Source organism: Hibiscus syriacus, unplaced genomic scaffold (genome assembly GCF_006381635.1).
Source record: "Hibiscus syriacus cultivar Baekdansim isolate YM2019G1 unplaced genomic scaffold, ASM638163v2 tig00110210_pilon, whole genome shotgun sequence".
Classification (NCBI taxonomy): domain Eukaryota; kingdom Viridiplantae; phylum Streptophyta; class Magnoliopsida; order Malvales; family Malvaceae; genus Hibiscus; species Hibiscus syriacus.
The window spans coordinates 1,398,753-1,406,093 of record NW_024062629.1 but is presented as its reverse complement, the minus strand read 5'-3'; the positions used below and the strand labels follow the sequence as shown (position 1 = coordinate 1,406,093).

The following is a 7,341-nucleotide window of genomic DNA, read 5'->3' as shown; positions in this document are numbered from 1 at the left end:
CGATCAAATCTAAAAAATTATACTGTTCTGAGTGAAATTTATCTCATCGAAAATATGAAAATAATATTTCCAACCATTTTCTAACATCCTTCAAATTTTCATAAAGTTTTAGTTCAATCCAATTATCCGATTTCAATACCAAACTTTATTGTTTTCTAGCTTTTAACATAATTTACATATCAAAAAATCTTATTCTCATTAAAATCTCTATTTTAATCCAAATTATTCATTTACAGACTAAAATATATAACTTTTAAAAATTGCAAAATTTCAGTCTCTATACTTTTCAAAGTTTATACTTTAGCCCCTAAACTTTCAAAACTTACATTTTAGTCACTGGTAATAGCAGCATATAAGGCTACAAATCAGCAGGTCAAACGGACAAAAGACGAAGATATCACAGGCATTCTTCTACTGTGTCTACTCCTAATGGACTGCATTATGTTAGCTTGATTGCTTGGAACTTCATATCCCGCAATGGACAAGGTGATGTTATAGCTCGAGTATTCCCAAAAGAAAGGACATGATGTTAGCTCGACTGTTCGAAAGTAGTTGGAGAAAGGCTCGATTTTGGGGGAAGATTCACCGGCTGCTTCATGGATTTATGCCTGTCTCACCCTGCTGCAGAGATAACTTCTCTGGACGGAAACGAGATCCATCCAACTCCAATTCAGGCTTCCTTTTTACCTTTTTCTTTGGTAGTGAGCTATCTGCCACTTTTATTTCATCCATGGCATTGATTGAAATGCCCTTTAATTTCTCCTGTTTTAGTCTATCAAAACTGGAACCATTTGCTGAGGGAACAGGAATCTGGACGGCCGCTGCTGTTGTGCTTGAAATTGACTTGTTAGTTGAAGGTAAAACATGAGTAGCAGAATCAGCAGCCGGCCTCTCTCACATGTGCTGTGTCTGAGCACCTGATGCAGACTCCACTCGAACACTCTCCTCCAATCCCGATGCCGACATCTTTGTCCTATTCATTTTCTCTTGTTCCTTAAAAGAGGTAAAAACGAACATGATAAGCAAATAGCAACCAACCTGATCTAAATCAAAGAAAAGAAAACACATTAGTCTGCAACAAATAGCGAGTCCATCATATTGTCTCTCTAGCAACAAGTAACAAACAAGAAATTTGGATACACTGTAAACACCCAGCATCCACCCAATACTGGTTCATCTGAGATGCTAACAATAACAAAAGAAACATGGGCTAGTTTGCTTTAAATGTTTGAAAAATAAAGGTTTATGGTAACCAAGCCAAAGGAAATTTTAAATCATGCAATATAAACGTTTCCAAACGAAACTTCAAATCTCACTATATGAACCTTGTCAATATGGATTACACCAAAAGGAAAATATCAGGGAAGCAATTTCAATACCTTACGTCTAGTATACCTTGCTCTCCGTCTTTCCTTTTCCCTACAAATTGCACGTTTGATCCCATGGTTGTCCAGCATACCATGTGGCCACAGCTGTACAAGCAGCTCACAGATAAACTCCATATGTAAGATAATAATGTAACATAGAAAATAGAAATAATAGTTGAGCATTACGAGTCATGACCAATAATCAATAGTTTCATCACCAATAAGTTTGTACAGAATGAACATAATCAAAACAAAGAACAAGAGATCTGATAAAGGTAACAGCAGAAAATGAGTTCAAGAAGCATGAAAATATCGATTCAAATTATTTGAAAATCAACAACAATGAAAATGAAGGACAAACTTTATGGTGTTCTGTTAAGAAACAAGAAGCGTTTAAAGCATTTTTTCAGTTATAAGAAGAGAAGATGAAGAGAAGATGCAGTTAAAGGGGAAGAGAATGGACAGAGAGTACACAGAAGAGGAAAGACGAAACAATCTTATGCACCCTTCTCTGTGGCAAGAGAGTGATATGATCAAAAGCTATGAGAAAAAATAGCTGCAGAAACATATTTGGCCACCTTATAAAGAATCTCATTATGACTACAGTAACTGCAGGAGTATAGAGGCAAATGATAGGTGCACGACCTCTACATATAGCTTCCGGATTTTTGGACGAGCATCTTCATCCAATCCCTGGTAAAAATAAACAATAAAATATAACGTTCATTAAGTATTCCCCCAAATGATTTTTTTCAAAGGTCACACACTAGGACATATGATTACATCAACAAAGAGGTCATAAAGGTCACAAATCTTGCTCTCCAATGATGCATCCATGCTCGATTTCCTTTTATAACCTCTTTCTTCAGAACCAATTTCTTGAAAATCATCAGAAGTTCCAGGTGGAGGCTCCAATATCTGAAAGAATTATTCATTTTTCATCAAGAGCAGCAAAATTCTAACTTTTGATAATATAGAGTAACTATGAACAAGATGAAAGACCACAATCAAATAGCAAGAGGGGAACAAAAAGGTAAAAAAAAAAGTTCTTATAAAAAAAGGTAAAAAAAGCAAGGAGAAATAATCATGGAATTTGCAATGATGAAGTATTTAAACTAAACAAACCACATGGAAAGGAGGGATACGAGATTAAGTAAAACAACATAGGACAAGAAGATGTGTGGAACAGCTTAGGAAAGAAATCTTTTGCCCTTGATCATAAGCAATGAAGAATAAAGGCTTATATTCATCAGAGAGGACAATGAAAAAAGTACACTTAAATCAGGAGAAACTATGAGAGGAAAAATAAAATGAAAATAAAATATCACATTAATGGAGGGGGACAGAAGACTAAAAGGAACCTTCATCTCAGAAAGAATTCTTGTCTTTATGATCTCAATGACTTCCTTCTTTATCTGTTGAAATCTAGTGTCTTTTTCTTGCTTTGCCGAGACACCCATACTAATCATGACTTTGAGGTTCCTCTGCACCCAAAATATTGTTTCAATGAATATAAATACACAATCTACAGAGATGATAATACAAATTGGTAGAATGACTGTTGGAAGTGATCCTTAAGCACAAACAAAAGTAACTTATAAAAGGAAAAAATGGTAATGCACAAAGTTTACATAGTTTTGTCAAGTTCCATTAATTATTTTTCCAAATCTGCAGTTCAATAAAGATGATAATTGATAAACCAGAGGAATTTCTTCTAGATGTCAGAAACTTGATCACACATTTCGCAGTCAACAAACAGTCCTCAAGATCTAACAAGTTATATTGCATGATTGAAAACCCAAAATGTATGAACTAATTTATGTTAAAAAGTAATCATAGTTGCTATTACAAGTAATCAAACTTCATTGAAACAAAAGCTACATACCATGAACGCAAAAGATACACGAGTCGAAAAAAGGAGATTAAGCAGAAACTATTTTTAGGCTTGGGTGTTATTAGCATGTTAGCAAGGAATCATAACATCATATTCCAAGCCTTTTTCAAAATTTAGTAAGGGTAAAAAGTTGGAATAGAAATTGATAGGTTAGTGGGTATCATACTCATAAACAAGGGAAAATACCTGAAGTGTTCTTAGTTGTATTAAATGACCAAGGATGCTCATGAGTCGATTTAGTAACTCCTTAGAAACTTTCCCCTGGCTTGCCTGCTGCAAAATTGATAAAACATAATACTTAACTTTTTATTTTCTGAAGCAATCATGCTATTAAAAAACAGTTGAAATATGAGTTATTTTACAGAATATAAACTGTTGAAAACAGTCCCATACTGCTAATCTAGCAACTTTAGCAAGCTTGAGTTTTATTTCTCTAGGTAATCTCTTCTTAATCCCCTGAGATGAAGCATCAGCCTCTTGATTTTCTACAGAGGGTGACCTTGCTGTAATATTTAGATAGGAAGGAAAAGAACATTACTTTTAAAGGAATTATCTACAATTAAAAAGTGTCGCATAATCACATTGCACAAGTCATATAAAATTACACTCAGCAACCAACTTCTCTAGCTCCCGAATGGCCTTTTCAAGCATGGAACTTTTGGCTTTAAGAGAAGAACCATCTTCCTTCAGCATGTGAGAAGATTTCTGCATGATACATTACACAAAATCAAAACCAATATTATAGTATAAATATCTAATGTAAAAACAGTTTCTCACATCTCTGGTGAACAATAATTTGGATTATTGTAGAGTCCTCTACTATAATATCTTAGACTACATGCAGATGCAGATGCACACAAACTCACACTCACAATCCTTGAATTTTGCAGTGTGTTTTCAGCAATCCACATTCTGATCAAATGAAATTTGAGGGACTACAAAGAATTAATGCAGAACTGTTTCAATGGTCTCTATCTTCAGTGCCAAGCACTATCTTTCAGTTAAAAGATGTCTTGTAAATCTATGTCTGAACTGTTCTTATTGTAACAAACACACAAAGCTATCAAAAACCTAGTGTTTCCAGATGCTGTAGGTTGTACAGAAGCAGTGTTAGTATCAAAACTCAAACTATGTCCTGTAGCTACTAATTATTATTAACAATAGAGCGAAAGGAAAAATGAGAAATGGAGCAGATTGTCAGAAAGGGAAAAAAGGTGGAGACTAAATAGTAACTTGCAGCTGTCTGCTTAGCATTTTTAGCATCAGAAACATTAACATCTGACTGTTCACGGATACCATTCTTTTCTCTTGGTCGAAATGATTGTTCAAGCTCATCAGCATTGCCAATTCGTTTTCCATGTTGAGATTTGGATTGTGTATAAGTATTTTTATCATGGCATTTCTGATGCAAATCATCAGAGCAACAGTTGCATTTTTCAATTTGTTACTGACAACATTTTTTTACTACAGAACTCCCATCTTGGACTTTTCAATAACCTTCACATCTGCCAAGGGTACAGAAGTATCACCAGTTGGAGCTTTCAAATATGCAGAAGAATCCAATGCTACTCTTGTCTCAGAAGATTTCTTCTTGGAAGGAATACCAGAAACTTAAATTTGATTCTGAGATTTTACATCCCTATACTGTTCACTTAATGCAATCAAATTCTGAGAAGAATTAGAATTGTTCTTCACAAGAGAATGTTCAGACCTCCCTGCAGTCACCCTTGCTGCCTTTGCATGTTTATTTGAAACATGACCATCGTCACTCTCACAGGGAGGTTTTGAAGCATCTTTCCTTCGTCTTTTCTTTGGCTGCTGATTAGGTATGGGAGGAGGCTCATTTCTTGAAAGTGGACGAAAAAGAAAGAAATGAAGTCAGTGAAACAAACTTGACGCTATAAGCAAGTAGTACTGCAGCATGAACAAATGGTAAATCAAGAATACTAGCTTTACCCTCATTGCAATGAGAAAAGGAACATAAAATTAAAATGGTAAAAGGTTACTTCCTAGTTCCTACAAGACAAGCAAGGGGTCTTTGACAACCATTACGTTACAAAGGATAAGTGTAGCAATGTCTGTGCTACTATCAGGAGTTAAAGTTGACATAACTGTGGATCTCATTTTAGTTTGGTATTCAAGCAAAAGTTGTCCTCATTTAAGATAAAACAATTCATAAATTAACCTAGCTTTAACTGATAAGAAGTGTATGGTTGCTTCCGGTAGGTTATAGGATACATATGAACAGCCATCTGAAAAGAATTATTACTAAAGGTTTGTTACCAACCAATGGAGAAGAAGAATGAATGAAACTAAAGTCCAAAGAAACTCACACTCTTTCCAACTTTCCCCTATTAACAAAGAATCCATCATGTTTTATGGCTGAATTATCGACTTCAAAATACTCATCCTGCATAACAAGCAATGAAGCAACATGTTATAAAGCAATAAAAATATATTACAAAATCCTTGTTAAAACAAGAATATAAGCTGCTGCTGCTGAGTGAAAACCAAACAGACGGCCTAAAAATTAAAGTAACAAATTTAAGTACTAACCAGCTCGGCATCATCAATAAAAGAATCTTCTGTATTATACTGATCATCATTCGGAGTTTCATCCAGTTCTTCCTCATTACTGCTATCTCTACCCTGCAAAAGAATTCCACTTCTCGTTCGTGAATGATGCAAAGTGCATCTCGAAATGCTGTAAAACATAACAAAACATACAAATACCATGTAAAGACGTTCAATCTTCTCAATAACAACACTGAAACGATTTGGAACTGGTGCTTCATCTTTGGCGTCTTTTTCAGCTGCTTGTCCCTAAACATTGTCAAGCATGATTATGAAGGGAAAGCAACAAAAAAAATCAATTACCAGTTTTATTTCACTTTCCCAAAATTCTTGGCAGCCAAATAATATTAACACATTCAAATATAACAAAAAGTTCCAAGCACGCTTTATAAAATAAAACGCCACAAAACAAGTTAAACATCATGTACGCATGGATGTAAAGAACATTAAAATTCATAATGAATTCAAAAGTTGAAAAGAGAATACAGTTACGTATAAATATGATTGAAGAAACGGCTCTTACTGGGACGATTCGAGACTGGAGATTAGGGTGAGAATTAGGAGGAGGCTCAGGAGCAGGCGCAGTCAACACAGATGCAGCGGCAGTGGCCACATCAGATCCATTAGTGCGTTTGGCGTCTTTAATAAGCGTCCTCCACGAAACAAACGTGGTCTCTCCAGGCCGGAGCTCAACCATGAAAGCTTTCCGGTCAGCAGACATCATCACCTTCGGCGCAACCACCCTCGAGAGCTCACCGCCACTATCGGCTACTCCTCGGCCGCTGTCACTCTTATCTCCCATGAAGGAATCCCGGTCGGGTCACCCAATTGTTATTTCTAGGGTTATTAAAAGGAAGGAGTATTCAATAATGGTTCAAAGAAGAGTCTAATTCGAAACCTAGATTGGGGAATTTGATCGGGAAAGAGAGTGAAAAAGAATTTGCGCGGGATAACAAAGAAAAGGAACAGTTTTTTGGAGGGTATTTTATTGTTTAATTTTGTTGGTTCCTTCCCTTCCAAAAAAAATTTTTTCTAAAAAGAAACAGTGATAATTATCTCTTCCGTTTGTTTTGTCGAAAACAATTTTTAAAAATGAATTACTAAAATATTTTATACTATTTGATTAATTTTTCTGAAAATAATTTTTAAAATCTGTTTTTAATAAAAGTATAATACAAACAAATACTCTTAACATTTGACATTATATGTATTTGTGCCCAAATCGTTTTTTAGAGCAATTCTACCCACAATGTTTGATTATGAGACATAAGTCCCCTCGTTGGGTGGAATCCATCCTGACGGTCAACGGATTCATCTGACGTGGCATGCACATGTAGTCTTCGATGATGACGTGGCATTCCAGTATTTCCATGTTATTATTTTTTGATGACGTGACATGTTTATATCATAGTACATGATGACGTGGCAGATCCACGTAGACTAAATGCTGACGTGGCAATCCATGGGATTTGAACCTGGGTCTAAGGTTGAAAGCCTTGATACCTA

At 35.3% G+C, this 7,341-nt stretch overlaps 1 pseudogene; it reads right to left on the bottom strand.

Moving 5' to 3' along the window:
- Window positions 1–309: 309 nt before the first annotated feature.
- Window positions 310–6,765, bottom strand: LOC120113588 (annotated as a pseudogene).
- Window positions 6,766–7,341: the final 576 nt, after the last annotated feature.